Source organism: Nyctibius grandis, chromosome 4, assembly GCF_013368605.1.
Source record: "Nyctibius grandis isolate bNycGra1 chromosome 4, bNycGra1.pri, whole genome shotgun sequence".
NCBI classification, from domain to species: domain Eukaryota; kingdom Metazoa; phylum Chordata; class Aves; order Nyctibiiformes; family Nyctibiidae; genus Nyctibius; species Nyctibius grandis.
The window spans coordinates 81,702,108-81,719,582 of NC_090661.1; the positions used below are offsets into that span (position 1 = coordinate 81,702,108).

Below are 17,475 nucleotides of genomic sequence, written 5' to 3' on the forward strand. Positions count from 1 at the left end.
TCAAAGAAACAGATGGGTGTATGTCTTACAGTGTTTCTTGTGTTGGTGTGATGTTTTGGGGATATAGTGACTTTTCTTTACTGTCTGATTCTTGTGTTTTAAATGTATGGAAGAGGGATGATTACAACACTGTCCTGGCAGATAGTTGCAGCCTTTGGCTGTGTGACTTCATGCTTGATGCTGCACTGGCAGCTCTCTCCTTGGCCACAGCTTGCTGCAGCATTACCCTAGGAATTCATACGAACTTGAAAATCCTTTAAAGCCAATGTTACCATGCTAACAAGCTAATTTTGTCGTGATTGTTTTTTATGTAGAGTCTTTACCTTTGGTGCTTTCATATTTTATAAATCATGCTTACTGACATATTTGATAGTCAAATTTGATTTGTTTCCATAGTGACGGCAATGGCAGAAACCTGCAAAAGAAAGGTGACAGCATTGTATTTTCAAGATTAACTGTTTTACAGAGGAATGGTTTGAGGGGGTGGGAACACAGTAGATTTTTCCCAGCGGTCATAGAATATTTAGGAGTACTTACTTGGAGGTCAGAGAGAAAAGGCAGCAGGGACAGAAGGATTGGTTTGGTATTTTGGCATTCATTTGTGTGGGGAAGCAGTGAACACAAGGGCAGCTCACAAAATAGGAGATGTTTTCAGCAACATCTCCTTTCTTGCTGCTTCAAAAGATGATGTAACTTTGAAATGCAGAAGACTGCAATGGAGAAATTATCTGCACAGAAGAGGCAGAAGTTAACATGCCTGTGAGACTGTGTAACATACCTTTGTTTTATAATTTCTCCCTTCCAAATTCATAACCTAAGTGCAGGAAGCTTTTAGCATTGAAGTCGGACACTTACAAAACCATTAGTGAAAGCTTCAACCTCCTTTTTTTCCTCTGGTAAAATCAGCTGTCTGATTTTATTTTCTGGGAAGAGAGGCTTTATCCCCTTTCATTACACATCATATTAGCCGTGTTTGTCAGTAAGATACCTTGAGAGAATGCAGGTGCTCGATTAGAGTCCATGCTGCAGCAGAGAGGGTTGTTTTAAAGCCTTTTGTAGGAGAGACAAGCCTTCCTAACGTGTCCTTTTGTAGTAGGTGTTGATGCTTCTCTCTGCGGTGCAGTCACTTGAAGCAGTTGCCTGAAATATAACGTATGCCCACCTTTCTTATATCAGCACAGACAAGTGGGAGGAAATAACGTGAGAGTTGCTTGTAAATTATGTTAAATATTCTTTTCAGGGACTAACCCTTTCCTCTGAAGCATCTGATAGCATTCAAAGTGTGCTTTCCCTCCCCACTACTATCACAGTGCCTAGGATCTGCAGTCAGGTTTGGGACCTTGTGCCCAGGTAGTTCTGCCTAGGCAGAGTAAGTCAGCCTGCGCTGCCCATCTCCAGGTGGCAGGCATGTCTCTGGCCCTGGGGAAATCAAGCAGGCTCCTAGTAAGACACAGGTGCTACATCGCAATTTAACACGTTGTTAAGTTCAGATCTCTTATGCCTTCCAGCCAAAATATGGCATCATACCGTAAACTGAATTCGTGTTACATCTTATTACACTGGGGAAGAGAAGCCATCATCTGTGAACTTGTATTGCCTTGAAAGTTGCAGAAGTTACTTGTCGGTGCCTGAGGCCTCTTCGGTCACATCTGTATTGGTACCTCAGCTGGTTCTTCCATTATTTTGGTATGTTGAGAGTGGGGGTGCATGAAAATATGTAATTTATGGTTCTTCCTTATATTATCTGCAATGTTTTGGTCAGCTGACATGTTGAAAAGTGGTTTGATTCTGGTTTTCCCTTCAACCCACTGAAGGGGAAGTTTCTCTGTTTTGTACGAGCTGGAATTGTGTGTAAAACTGGAAAGTGGTTTAGAAATCGTGGGAGCAGTTAGTTGTAGCAGTAAGGCTGAAATAAATTGTGCCATCTGTTCTAAATACTGTCCTCTTATTTGCAGAATTATACAGAATTAAGTGAAATCAGTTTCTTCTTAAGAGACAGGTTTATTTATAGATAGTTAACCTGTTGAGATGCAGACTTTGTGGGAAAATAAGAAGATTGGTTAGGATGTGTTCTCTCCACTCCCCCTCAACCCCCCCCAAAAAAAAAAAAATCCCCAAACCCATTGTTTTTGCATTATTTACACTGTTGGACCTTTAAGGCATAGCTTAGTGCTGTGCTTTAAGTAGTGTCCTGTGCCCTAAGCATATGTTGGACATCACTTGTATTTCAGTTGCATTATGAAATGCAGACAGAAATAGACATTTAGACATGCCTCTGTCATGTGAAACTTGTATCTCATTTCTTAATCTGTAAAACTCACTACTTACAATTTGCAGCCTTTTCTGATCCGCGGTAGGTTGAAGGGGTAGTGTTTTTCTTTTTTGCACTGTTAATGATAGCAGTTAGTGCTGATTCATTTGCATTGACCCTCCTGCTGCTTGTTAAAAGATAGCTTTATTTGCAGAGGTATCACGGTGTGCTTAATTTGGCTTGCAGAATCTTTGTAGCTGTTTTAATCTTATATGAAATAGGTAAAATCCAAGAGGAAACTGGGAATAAAAAAAAAAGAAACCAACTATTCACATGTAAATTTACCCATTAAAGCCATAGACCATGTAGATTTGGATAACGTTATATTCATTTCTTGAAGTAGAACTTTCCCTTAAATCATGGAAAAACATGTGCAAAGAAGAAAGCATTTCTTATGTGTCTTCTCAATGAAAGACAGCTATTCTTTCTCAATGAAAACAGCTAATTGTGCCCTTGTAAACTTTGTCAGTTTAGAGGAACATGTATTTATTTGCATGAAAACGTTTATGTGAAATATTGAAAACCTTTACTGCAGATACAAAATGCTCTTCTAAAAGCCCTTCCTTCACTGGTTGTTAGCTTTCACCTCTCCATGTATCATTAATGTTTAGTGCTATTGCAAGTTTTTGGATAACAGATGGAGGTGACTTCGTGTGTGTTGTTTTAGATAGCATTAGCCAAACAAATGGTTAGGACTCTTGTAGTCATAAGCTCTCTGTCTCTTATGAAACATGAAACTCTTATGATGCACAGGATTTTGCATTTATTCTTTTTGCTTCTGAAGTAGTGGAAAGATTGTTTGATGGATGATGTTGAATACGAATTCCTATTTTATGAAAAGTTTTTAAAACACTCTGGCTAATAAAGAAAGAAAAAAAGATTTAACCTGAAGTATGTTAAAATTTCAATCCCATGGGATTCAGAAGATCTTTACCCTTATGGGAATGGTCTGAATAACTAAAGCTGATTCCTTTGAAGAAATTTTTATTAAACTCTGATTAATTTTGTGGCACACTTGAAGTTAGGAAGCTACAGAGTTAGTATCATTTCGCTTATTAGAGAAACATGTGTGATAGAATTGTATGCATGTAGTCCATCCCTCCCCTTTTGGGGTGGTGTGCCTGCAGTGGGAAATGACTGGTAATTCAGTGGTACGGTGTGTTCTTTTACTGATGACCCAGGTGGTGTGTCATCAGGTCAACTCAGTCTGTGCACTCTCTGGCCATATTCATTCCTTCCTTGAAATAACTTGTATTGAGAATAGCTCAAAGATATTTCAGCCGTGGCTGTCAATTTAAATCAAGATGCTCCGGGTTTCTAGAATGGTGTCCTCAGATTTTTTTGAGGTCTGGACCTCTTAGAAGATTTTTGTGTGCTTTGTAATCATGTTTTTTAGACTTTTTTTATTCCCAGAAACCATTTTAACGTATGCTTTGAAAGATTTGTGTGTAGTATTTTTACTGTTTTGTCCTCTGAATCTTTGTAATTAAGTATCTGCCTTTTTAGCTTGTTCTTTCTTATTTCTGCATTTCAGCCAGGTAAAATACGAGTTTTATTCCAGGATGCTCATAAGTGTAAATTTGTAGTTCTTTTGCCGTGTTTATTAGAAATTGTCTCTTGTTTAGCTGGGATGAAATTGGGAACGTCAAACCAAAAAATAAATGTTCCTTTCCAACAGCAGATGAACTTTTGACATTGACAGGATCTGCAAAGCTGTTAACCTAACAACTGCATAAGTTATTTCTGTGATGGTGAGTGATTTCTGACCTGAAATCAAAACGGGTGTTTATTCCTCAGATGGTGATGGTAAGTTAATGTGTTGTTTAATCCCAGAAGCAAAAATTGCTTTAAAAAAAAAAAATCTCAATTGTAGCTTCAGAGGTGTAGAAGCCTGAGATACTGCCTTTTTTTGCCATTGGTATTCGGTAGGGTGGCTGTTGGCCTGGGTGGAGGTTGCTGGACTTGAGTCTTTTGCACTGTCAACTTGATGAACGCCCTCTTTCCTTCTCTGGTGTCAGTATTCTGGGGCTGAAGGGTTCTGGTTTATATGAAATAAGAGGGCACTGAGGACCAGAAAAGCATCTTAGTGAACAGCAGCTCGTGTGGGTGTCACGTATGGCTGCCCTGCTGGTCCCTCCACTGTTCTGGCTTTTACCTAGGGGTTTTTGCTGTTGTGTTAATTTATGGCATCGTATCGGTCTCTGTGAGTACCTGTGGATATGGAGTATCTGATTGACTGAGCTTCCCTCAAGGTTGTGAGCAGGAACAGGAGAGTATTTGGTCTCCACCATTTCCATATGTAGGGCAAGTCAGCTTGGGGCTGGGTTATCTCTCTGTTGTATTAAAACACCTTTCAAGACATCTTCTCTTAGACACTAAATTCTGGCTCAGTCTCAGCTGTGTTGGTCGGTGGATGGATACTTAACTCAAAACTTGGCATATTTGCTACATTTTAATGTATTTATTTTTTTTTAAAATGTAGAACAGGATTACTCATTTCCCTATTTTAATGTAGTACTTCAGGGAATAGCTGTAGTAAAGCATTCTACTGCTAAATCATAGCACTGTTACAGCATAGTCACTACTTCACATGTTAATTTTCTTGGTAGGCACAACAAGGTTTTCAGAGCAGGTATCTACTTGATAAAAGTGAATTTAGTTCTGGGTTCACAGCTGTGGTGCAGAAGCTGTTTGTTCCCTGAGCAGGTGCAATATGGGATGCCCTGATGTGCCATTGCCAATACCATCCCACTAGTGAGGTTCACCACTGGTTCAGGTTCACCACCGTTGCACTTCTCTGTATAATTGCTGCCAGTTGAGACAGTAGCTTTTGTAACGCAAGAGCTGCATGGAGACCACCAAACTCGATCAGAACCAAAGTCAGCTTCATTCTCAGCCAGCCTGAAGCTATTGCTGTATTCCAGCTTTTGTTACTGCATGACAGGCACACATGGTGGGCAGTCCTTTGAATGTTAGCTGTACTGTACTGTTCATTCTTCTGTTTTGGGAAGCTGGATAAGACCTTGATTCTGTGTGGGTATCCTTCTTTTCTCACTTCAGTACCTCTCGGTAGGGTGCCTTTTGAGATGCTAGCTTTAGCCAATTCATAGTAGATTTGTTTCCAAAATGTGTATCTCATTGGTGAGAGATAGACTACCATTCCCTTTCTGGTGTGTATAGGAAAACACACAGTAGGACAGTACGGCTAGTACAGCTCTTTGCTACTGGAATGCTTTTTGGCACATTTCTGAATATTAGTAACATTATCAGTGTCTTCTTCCTTGCCTAAAGCGTGCTGCTAGAATGGATTTGGGAAAGCTCGCCATTTCTATGGGTATAGTTCTTGGATCACAGGAAGACAAGTGGATGATGTTAGTAGACGGCAAGTCTTTGAAGTATGTTAGAATCAGCTTCAGAGAGAAAGAAAATCCCTTTCCTGAGCTACAGATAAACAACAATACTTTCAAACCTTCAAGAGGATCAAGGTGAAACTCAGTGAACAGGAGGTGCGGAGAAGATGATCCTGCTTTGTGACAAGTGGCAAAAATACCTTCTTTCCTTTTTGTGCTTCCATAACAAAGGAAAATAACGAAGTACTCTGAGATTGTTCTATGAAAGGAACATAAAAAGCTTTTTATGTTAAATATCTTCATCTTAATAGACATGGGTAGAATATATTTTAAAAGGGATGGAAATGTCTCCTTGGAATTCTGAAATATCTTCAAAAGTAAGTGAAAAGAACTGAATTCATCTGGTGCAGATGCATTTAACAGCATTTATTTGCTTATTTCGACTTGTAGGAGGCTGACATCTTTCAGCTGATGTGTGTCACTCCCAGTTTAGTTGGCTTTGGCTGGGAGAGAGAGAATGGAAGAGTCTCATTTCTCTTTCTCTTGTTAAATTCTTCAGGAAAGAAGGAAAGTACTTATAAACCATGCACCTGAAGTACATTTCGAAAGGTAAATATGTCCCCCTTTACCTAAGGAGAAGGCTGTCTCAGGAAGATGAGTTGGAGAGCCATAGAAAGGGGCTACAGAAGTGAAGTGACTGTAAGATTGTTCCCTCTGAGGTTTCCTCTCGTTTTTTCCAAGATTCAGAGTCTTCTAAGACAAAGGAGAAAATGAAACACATTTTTTCAGAGGAGGAAGGTATTTTTCAAAAGCAAGAGTGTATTCACACGGCTTTGAAATGGTTGGTGGTGGATAAAGGATGAAGTTCAGTGGACAGGGGCATGTATTAACATGCCTTATGGGTTGCAATGTCACGAATGGTAAATAAAGACTTAGGTAAGAAACTGAAAGCCGAATGTCCAAAATTTAAATGGGAGCAATGAAGAAAAAATGATAGTTTTTAAAAACTATGATTTTTCAACGTATTTGCTGATACATGAGGACTACTGGGAGAATTCAAAACAACTCTGCAGGTCACCTTTAACAAAAAGCTCACTGTGTAGATAAGGCTATAAAAAAAGTACCACACAACAGCATGTCCCATATGCAACACAAAAGTGAGAACAAACTCAGAATTGAGAGGTGGTGGGTTTGGGTGGGGGAGGGAGATTTAAATGTGTCCTTCAGGAAGGAATCTGTGTAAAGAATTGAGAAAGAAGTAAGATGGCAGCGGCAGCAGCCAGGATTTGCAGAGCTTTTCAGTCCTTTGTTTGGTTATCTTGCATAAGTGCTTTAGCCAGAGACTCTTTCAGTAGCTGCATGGGGTCAGCTTGGAACACAAACGTGCATGAATCCAAATGTAATTTCCCTGTTGTGCACATTCTGGCTGTGACGGCTCAAGTTATGAATGTAAAATAGCAGAAAAAAAAGTTCAGAAGATGGCCAGGCCTGAAATGTTAATAAGAACTAAGAACTGACTTACCCAGAGCTCTTGTGAGCTCTTGGAATGTGCTGCCCAAATTTTAAGTCTAGCTGCTTCCATGCTTCATTTTGGTGTGCCTTGGAAAAGAATAAATACCCAGTTTCTCTGGGCGTCTAAGTGATCCAGTGTAATAGAAGTAACAAACATTTACTTCCATGTGAGATGCAAAGCAGGCAAAGGGGATGATGCTAATTCTCTGCTCCAGTTTGTGGTCAGTGCTGGCACACAGACTGAGGCGGTATCAGTGGCTTCAAGCTGTAGACATGAAATACTGCACAGGGAACAACAGTATCTTTTCCCTTTCAGGCAGTTCTGTTTTCTGTGGGGCAGTAATCTGCAGCTTTCCCTAGTTCCCAGTGTTGAAGAGGCATTCATCTTTCCTCTGGGGAGGACTGATGCAGAATAAGGGATTTCCTGCCCCCACATCAGCACAGCGCTCACAGAAAGGGCACCTCATCGTGGCTGTGGGAGAGCTTGTCTCAGGGACTGTGCAGGCGAGGAAAGGGCTTTTCCCTCTTCTACGTGCAGCTTCCACAGCAAAGAGAAGTTGCAAAGTTTACAACTTTCCCTGCTTCTTCAGCATCAGATTTTCCTGAGTCTGTCCCCTCTCTCTCTTTTTCCAACCTCCTTCCATCTCTTGTTACCATGGAGAATGAAATGCCAGTTCCATTCAAGTTGTCGGCTGAATAGGTTTTGAGGTTGATGGATGGTGAGAATCTCTTATCCCTCCTTCTCCAAACACGGCCCCTGCCTGGTTCTTGACATTTTACTTGCCAGAGACTGGCAGTCAGCAAGAGGGAGCTGAAAAGGAGGCTGGCAGTGTCCTGCTGGGATGCTCTTTCAGTTCTGTGGATGAAATCAGCAGTGTTAAGGACTTTGGTGCACAGCCTTGTCCTCAAGCTGGCTGAAGCATGAATGCTCACTTGAGTGCACGCTCTCGCTTCCCGAGAGCACCCAGGGAAAGAACGGTTCATGTACGGGACTTGCTTCTGCTTGTGACAGTGTTTCAAGGGGTGATGTAGCCTCGCAATGTAAAGGGAAAGGTAAGGAATGAATGCATATAATGCATGAATGCATATAATAGCATAAGCTGTTTCCCTCTTATATACTTCTTTTAGGCTTCATCTTAGCGTCACATCACACGAGCAGTGGGATTTCTTTGCTGCATTCTGACTTGCCTGGTTTCCTGGCTCCGATGCTGAAGTTAGCAGGAGAGTCTGTGTTTAGTGGGATTCTAACGGTCCCCTGTGTGCACTGGTTGCCTGCACACAGTATTATTAGCGCTGTGTCAAAAGAGCTTTCTGAATAATCTACCTTTTAATAACAAATATGTGGAATTGTGGGTCTTGACATGCCCAAGGCTGAAATGTGATGTTGGGGATACTGCTGAAGTGCATGAAATGGAGCTACAAAGCAGAAAAATCAGAACGATAGGACTGTGAAATCACACAAAATATATTTCTTTGTTGTGATTTATTACTTTTCATGCAAGATAACTATGGTTTTAGAGGGGATCAGGAGAATTTTCAGCTTATGCTGAAAGGCTTAAGCTTGTCCTTTTTACTGGAGGGGTTGTTTTGACTGATGACCACTTAATAGAGTTTGGAAGAAGTGAATACCTGGCGTTGTTTGATAGGTGTGTGGATTTTGCTTCTGGATTTAATGGTTAGTAAAATTTATTACTTTAGAATTTAAATTCAGACATTTTTTCCAGGTAGAAGCATTCCATGAAGATATACGTGTTGAGAGAGGGAAAGTATTTTTGTGAGCTTTCTGCTAAAACCCACTGTGTCAGGACCATACCAGCACAGGAATTAATACTGGTGAAATTAATACTGGTGAATTAATACTTTAGCAGGTGGCATTTCAATTTTTTTAAGGTCATATGTAGAAGTTTGTTCTGGTTGCTTTTGAAAAGCTGTGCCTGATAAAGAACGGTGAACTCTTTCTTTCAGTATGTCTTTTCAGAGCATTGCTCTGATAAATATTTCCACACCTTCCATATGTTCCTAAACTTGCTAAACAAACAAAACTTTCCACACTACCACCAACAGCTTTTGCATCTGTCTTAGCTCCTCAAGAGTTCACTTTCCATTTGATGCCTTATGTCCTGTTTGTTGTTCGATTGTTGTCTCCCTGCTGGAGTTTTCCTACTGTGCTGTCGCCTTTCCTGTTGTGCAATCCACTTCCAAAATGCGTATATGTTAGCTGTTCAGCCACTGGTGTGTTAAAAGGGAATTTTTAATTCCTGCATCAGAAAGGTGTGTGTGTATGTCAATACACATAAAATAAAAAGATATATGTATATGAAATATGTATGAATATACAATCCCATTCCTTAATTAGTTTATTGTAAAGATTGTAGTAGTATTTTTGTCCCCAAAGCTAGGGATTCCCTAGAGGGACGCTCGCATAATGGACCCAATTACCCCTGACTTTGGGTCATATGAGATAATATGCAGGACTTTGATTTCCTCGTTTGAACCTGGTTGGCTAGGGTATTGCAAAAAACTTAGATTTTCAAAAATACACCACTGAAGCAGCTTCTTTCTACCATAAATACATCACCCATGTCAGATGGAGTTGAGAGAAAGTGGTACAGGGAGGAAAAAAGCAGGGAAGTCCATTTGGACACAGAATGATACTGTAGTTTGGGATTAGCATCCTAATAGGCACTCAGCTTCATGTTACCATTTGTAAGGGGTAGGGGAAAGGGTAAGCATCTGTTTTAACATGGTGATTTTGAGTGAGCTGAAACAGCATCAGCATCAAGGCTTGCGTGTGTATTTCCATTTATTCTGTTAACCTGCCGGGGTTTTTTGATTCAGATATTACCTTCCCTATGAAAAAAATACACTCCTACTTGCTTGTGAGTTTGCATGAGATGAAATCCCCAGTCTTTCTCCCCCGCTCTGTTTGTGAGGATTGTTATGCTAATAATATTAGAGGTTGTCAAAAACTTTTCTGTGTATTTCTGACAGGTTTCAACTTCTGAAAAAAATCTTCCATTTTTCAGCATGGATATATGTAGATTCACTTTGCACTCTGAAATGCCTCCTTCTCTTCCCCCCACCAAGATCAAACTTTATAGTTTGGTTTGGTTTTTTTTTTTTAATATTTTCCCTAATGAGAATTGGACTGACTTAGTAACAACAAGAACAATAAATTTTATTATCAACTCTGCTTCATTCCATCTGATCTTTGGTTAAATTATTCTTGGAAAATTTTTTAATGTCCCACTCATTTTAGATTCAGAGTTGCAAAATACCAGTTTTGTAACTGCTCCTCTGTAAACTATCAGACGTGTTATGGGCTCCAAGATTTTCATGAATATACTATGGTCAGTACTATTAACCACCAAAAGTGACTTTTTTTCTTTATTATATCTAGAAATACCTCCTGGCTTCAGGAATTGGTGCTTAGGTGGTGGCTACTATAATCCAGTGATCCTTCCTGGTACATACTGTTCTCTGTTACAGTGTTTTTTCTGCTGTTCTGAAGGTTGACTGCTGCTGACATGGTTTATTATTATACTACTGTCTAGATTTTTCTAGAGAGGCAAAATGCCATGAATTCCCCAGCTATGGAAATCCTGAAGGTTTTACCCTTTTCCTTAGATTTTGGTTATGGCGTCTAGTTCTCATATTCTTTCTTTCTTTCTTGAATTCGCTCCTTCTGAGTTCTGCAGTAGCCCGGCACACCTGAGACCTACCATTTATATTGTACAAAATATAAACACTAAAAGCAAAATGCAAACACCCAAATGTTAACTTCAACGATTTATTCAAAGCCAAGCTGTCTGAATCTGTGGTCTTTCTGAAATATCTTCCGTAAGCCTCAAAAATCAGTTGGATTTGGAAATGCAGCAAAATTAAGGAATTCCAGAGTGGCCGTATTGTCCTCTGCTGTTGGACTCGGTAATTTCCCATCAGTGAATTTGTTAAAGCATCACGGATCCTGAAGTGTGTGTCACATAGCACAGGAGACCTTGGATGCAAGCAGTCCGTCATGCCCATGTGCCTGGAATCTTTGAGCCTAGGAATTAATGTTCACACATAAATGACGGTTTTTTGTCAAAAAAATGGCAGCATGAGGAACATCAGCAGATAGTGATACTGTATCCACCAACTAGGGGGGCTGAAGAACACCTTACTGACAGGCCTGCTGTGGCGTACAGGAATGGAAATTCCGTATTGCTGATTAAGCCCATACAACAGATTGCTAGCTAACTTCTTGTTTAATGTGTTTAAATGACATCTCAATTAACGCTACAGCTGGTTTGAAAAGAAGTAAAATAAATTTGTCAAACGTATTATTCTAACTTTCTTGTTATCTGTCATTGTATCATCTTTGACAAAGAGTGCTCAATCACATAGAGAAGTTCCTAATTCTGCAGAAAAATACTGATCTAATGAATTGTTGCACTAAGACTGGGAAAATCTGCTGGATAATTTGATTGTTCTTCATTTGGTTATTATTTGTAATCCCTGGGTTTTGTCTTTTATCCCTGTTTCACTCAAGTTCTCCCTTAGTGGAAATTAGGGTATCTGAATTATTTACCATATTTTCCCAGCATTATCTGGGACTTTTGTCTGTCTGCCCCTTTCCTTCTACTGCTTACCTCTTCCATAAATGTGTTGGTTCCTCCCTGCAGTCTTTCCCTGCTGTACTTTCCTTCTGCTACCATCATTTTTCCCTCCTCCTTTCTCATCTGAAAGTAGCCAGAGCTTGTCATTTTCTTAATCACGCCCTAAAGTCTCCTGGCTGCTATTTACACACAGGCAGCTGGAGGAAGATTCAACTCTAAACCTCCTTCTGTTTGCTAGGTGTTTTACTTCACCTTTTCCTCCGGCATCAGCTCCTGGGTTTCCATTCAGACCTTTCCCAAGCGATGTAGCATGGAACCAACCTCGTTTGCTTTAGCTCCACTCCTGTCCCTGCTGCCTGGTGCCCCGGTCTGTGAGGATGGGCAAAGCTTTGTTCACTGCAGCTGGGGAAAAAGCCCTGAGCGGAGCAGCAGACTGAAGCTTTCTGTCCACGGATTTGTGAAGACAGCTCTTCACTGATTCATACTTTGCAAGTTATCTTCATAACCTTAAAGTCTGGAAAACTAATTTTAGTTTAGCTTTTGCCAGGGCTTACTGCCTGCTCTGGTCAAGTGTTAAGGGTTAAGCCCTGTATTAGAGGCTGGTCTACATGCAAAGAATGAGCATTGTGCTCTCCAGTTCCTCGTTCTCTTATCTCAAGTGTAATTTACTGGAATCTGTCTACCTTTTGCCTCCTGTAAAATGTAAACTGAATTACAGGCATATAATTAAATCAATATACTAAGTGTGTGAGGAATGAGAAGCAGTGGGGATTTTGATGGCCATGTCCACAGTCAGAATATTAAAATCTATGATATCAGGTATCTAAGCTGTTTTCTAGTGTATTGAGAGCACTGGTTGTGTAAGAACAATTTCCAGCTGAGACGAAATGCGTTTCTGTGCTAGGTCAGCACAACAGGCGATCATTTCCCCTCACCTGGCAGAGTGGCTGCTCCATAAACCGTGTGGCTGCTAGTTAAGAGACTCAGATGTGCAGCATTGCTGCTCATCGGGGATGAGGAGATTTGAGAAATTGCTAAATACTTGTGAGAGTTTGACTGGAAAAAATGTGACAGTTTCAGGTACTGTGCATTTGCTTTTGCCTGTAAACCCTGTCCAAGTCACTCTGTTGTATCTGGCATACTTTATAATTAAAATTACTTTGGTCGGTGTCTGAGACTGATTTTCTCCCTGATTTTTTATGCCTAAACATCGTGTACATAGTATGGGTGCTTGCATTATCTATAGATGTAGAGCATTGGATTCTCAGAGCTGATACTTTTTATTTATTTTGTTTATTTTACATTATGCATAGCAACTGAAGTTCCTGTTGTCTTGCTATAACCCAAATTTGGAACACAAAATCAAAAAGAAAAACTGTAAAACAAAATGTGGCACAGGAGGCATGACAAGAAGTGGGATTAATCTCTTTAATGTAAATACTCTTCCCTCTAACCTTAGATTTCTGAATAGGTGTTTGATGTCAGTTTACCATAAAGACTAGGAAGAGCAAACTAGTGTGGGATGGAGTCACATTTGGGTGCAACATGAGGGATGCCCCTTATAATTGGGTGGATTTGTGTAGTGTATGCCTCAAGGCCAGCTGCTGGCTATTTCAGGTCTGTCCCTGTGAAATCCTCTCCTTTAGTCTCGTTCCAGAGCTGTAGCACTCTATAACAATACCCCTCCCCACTCAGTCTGGTTATCTTTTGTTGGCTCTTTATTGCTCTTGCCAGCTGTAATACTGGATTTTTATTCTATCAGTAGAGCAAAAAGATAGGAGAGAAGCAAGGGAAGGGATATTTGAAAGTGGTATTTGCTTCTGTTTTAACTAAAAGTTAACATTTTTCACAGCAGAGAGACACTGTAGAAGAAACAGGAGGGCACGCTAGGGAGACCTTGTGAAAATGCTGCTTGTATTTAACTCTTGTTCAGGGTTTTGACTCCTAGAACATATTCAAAGTTTGTTACCATTTCACAGTTTAAAAGTCTAGATGGAACTAACCAGTCTCAGCTGTGTAGTGATTTCTTGAGGTTTAGGACTAGACACACACACACACACACAAATTGTCTAATGGACTAGGACATTCTCTAGCCAGCCTCTATATCCCCTGCCTTCCCCTCTAGTCTGTATAATAAAGTTACTGTTTTGTGAAAGGTGATCTCACACTACACTTCTGGGAAGGTCAGTGTTGCTCTCGTCTGCCACAATTCTGTCTTGCTTCAGTTCCTGCCATCAGGCAGCTGTAAGGTGCATTAGATCAGCTCATAAATCTGACTGATGATAATTTTTTGGTGGATTAGTTATTTGGATCAGTATACTACGAGTAGCCAGGGACATGGGTCCACCTTTTTTGCTGGTAGCCGCAAATGTTGGTTTATGCTCCTTGTGCAACTGTACTCTGAAGCTGTTAACCCTCCTCTGTAATATGCTTTTGGATAACCGGCTGAGCACAGGGCAATATTATGTTGCAGATGAGTGCAGGACAAGCTGCAGTTTCCTCTCCTATAAGCAGTATCTCAATGTAGTATGATAACTGCGTATGTGTGAGGTCTGATGCCCTCTTACGCAGGGGTTTTCAGACTCAGTTGGGCTGAGTATCATCTGCAGGTGTAGCATCAGCTCTGGGCCAAGCTGGCATGGCCATAGGTGAAAGAACACTTCTGTCCCATCCTTCTGTCTTACTCTCTCATATTTTCTGTCTTGGGCCTAGCCCCATAGGACGGATTGCCTCTTCCTTATTACCTGGGGCCATAAGCTTGTGTTTCCATCTGTGCTTTGCAGCCCCACAAGTCAGGTGTTGCTTGAGGTTAACCACAAACACTAAACCCATGCTGCTGTACATCATCCTGCGATGCCTCTGCTCCTGAGCAATGCTGAGCAGCAGAAGCTGCCTGTACACAGAATCACACAGAATCACAGAATCAATCAGGTTGGAAGAGACCTCTGAGATCATCGAGTCCAACCATTGCCCTGACACCACCATGTCAACTAGACCATGGCACTAAGTGCCATGTCCAGTCTTTTCTTAAAAACAGCCAGAGATGGTGACTCCACCACCTCCCTGGGCAGCCCCTTCCAATGTCTAATGACCCTTTCTGTAAAGAAATTCTTCCTAATGTCCAACCTGAACCTCCCCTGGCGAAGCTTGAGGCTGTGTCCTCTTGTCCTATCGCTAGTTGCCTGGGAGAAGAGGCCGACTCCCACTCCACTACAACCTCCCTTCAGGTAGTTGTAGACTGCAATAAGGTCACCTCTGAGCCTCCTCTTCTCCAGGCTAAACAACCCCAGCTCCCTCAGCCGTTCCTCATAGGTCATACCCTCCAGACCCTTCACCAGCTTGGTCACCCACCTCTGGGCTCGGTCACCCACCTCAACATCTTTCTTGAAGCGTGGGGCCAAGAACTGGACACAGTATTCAAGGTGCAGCCTCACCAGTTCTGAGTAGAGAGGGACGATCACTTCCCTAGACCGGCTGGCTACACTATTCCTAATAGTGGCCAGGATGCCATTGGCCTTCTTTGCCACCTGGGCACAAACCAGCATGTTAGTGACCTCACTTGAAAGACATTAACTGGCTTGGCAGAGGTGCTGGCCCCAGTGTTCAGATGGGAACCAACAAGACGCCATCAGGAGTTGCCATCATGTACTAACTTGGAAATAGTCTTTGAGATTCTCTGCTTTGGCAGTTATCTTCAGAGACAGTATGGATCTTTTATTACCTTCACCCAAATGTGCTTTTTCTTGATTTATGGGGAAGGAATTTATACAGTAAAGGAGGTGGCTTCTAGTCCCATCTTCCTATTTCCATATTTTATCTAACAGTTGCTTCAGTTGTTCAAAGTACGTGGGTTTGTTACTCTGGATCATGGATATAAATAGATGCCAGTAGCATGAGGCCTTATCAGCTGGGAGCAGCTGTGCTTACGTTTTCATTTTAAATCTAGGCACTTAAAGTGCAGATGAACAAAAAAACTTGGTTTTCTGGAAGGTAAAACTCTTAAATTCTTTGGAATTTGTTGAAAGCTTTTGCCTCTGTGCTTACAGTAAACTAGCATTAGCCTTTTTGGGGAAGGCTGTGACCTATTTGTTGGACCTCAGAGTTAAGGTTCGGGTCTGGTGAGTATTAAGGTCTGTAATGGTTTGGTTTTGAAATGCTGTGTATGTATGGATAGTCATGCATAGCTAAGTGTATTACTTGCATATATTGGACAGGCTAGAGAGTCAAATCTGATTTCCTTGAGAGTATCATGTTTATAGTCTTTGCAGAAGTGGCTCTTGGGGAATGCCTGAGGATGCTGGGAAGTGAAGAGGGACACACACAGGCAAAACTTCAGAGGACGGGATTTCAAACACTGTATGGGGGATGTTGCAAATAGCCTTTGTAAGCATGATAGGTTAATTTTGACCTCTGAATTACTGTGTAGGCACTGAAATTGGCCTGTCTTCTACTGAATTTTTACAGCTAATGTTTTATTTTCCGTAGATACATTATTCAGGTGACAAGTTATCCATACGTAAATCCCAGGCTCAGACCTGGAAGCAGTACATAGGTTTTGGGTGGCTCAGACCCTGAGGTAATTCACTTCATGAGCCTTCGTCAGCTTTGTTCAGAGCCACTGCTGATGTCTCCTGGAACATGGAACACTGGGAAGCTGGCTTTGGAGGAGCTGGAGGAGCATTCAGGAGCTAGCTGGGGTCAACATGCAAGGCTTAGAGCCATGGAGCTGATGATAGCAGCAGTTCCAGGGGGGATAACTGGTGAAAGAGTACCATGTTATATGTACTGTGATCCCTTCTGCTTTGAGAGATTTGTCAGATGGGGTTTCTTACGGGGCTGCCTCTGTACCCCAGCTAAGAGTCTTCCCAGAACCTGGAATGCTGCAAAGCACAGTGCAAAGACACTGGGCTTTTGCCTCTGTGCAGCAGGGTTTGTGTGCTCGGGGTTGGTTTTCCCATTATCTGGCTATTCCCATCACCCACTATCCTGGACGATGGAAAGCTGGCTTTGTTAATGCTTCGTTGAAGGCAGTATCAAGTGGTGTCTGACCAAACTAAGAGTAAAGTGGTTAGTTCAGATGTTTTCTCCTGGGATGCTCAATGTTCAGAACATTTATGGAAAAGATTGAGAGGGCAGATAATCCTGTGCCTGACTCTGCTGCTAAATCCATCTACCATTGAATAATGGCTTTCTTCCTAAAACAAAACGTACTCAGTTTGAGGTTATCTTTTATCTCTGTAGTATGAGCGGCAAAGGTGCTTTTTTATTTTCCGGTTCCAGGAAAGCCTGTAGGCCTGTGTGGTTTGCGTGCACTAAGAAGTTGTATAGCAGAGGTATTTTATGAAAAAAAAAAAAAAAGCAAATTTTCTTCCAGTAAAAAGTATCAGGTTTTTCCCCTTTACATGTTATGTTGTCAAATAGTGAAAAGGTGAAAATTTCTTCACCGAAAGGGCTGTCAAACATTGGAACAGGCTGCTCAGGGAAGTGGTTGAGTCACCATCCCTGGAGGTATTTAAAAGATGTGTAGATGTGGTGCTTAGGGACATGGTTTAGTGGTGGACTTGGCAGTCCTAGGTTAACGGTTGGACTCGATGATCTTACAGGTCCTTTCCAACCTAAACGATTCTATGATTCTAATATTTACTTGCTTTTGCCCCTAAGGAGTAGGAAGGTATTATTCTATCCTTGGGCTGTGGTAGTCTAC

At 41.3% G+C, this 17,475-nt stretch overlaps 1 protein-coding gene across 3 annotated transcripts in view; it reads left to right on the top strand.

Moving 5' to 3' along the window:
• Positions 1–17,475, top strand: part of NDST2 (N-deacetylase and N-sulfotransferase 2) — a 145,270-nt gene that overhangs the window by 42,868 nt on the left and 84,927 nt on the right. The window lies entirely within an intron of this gene.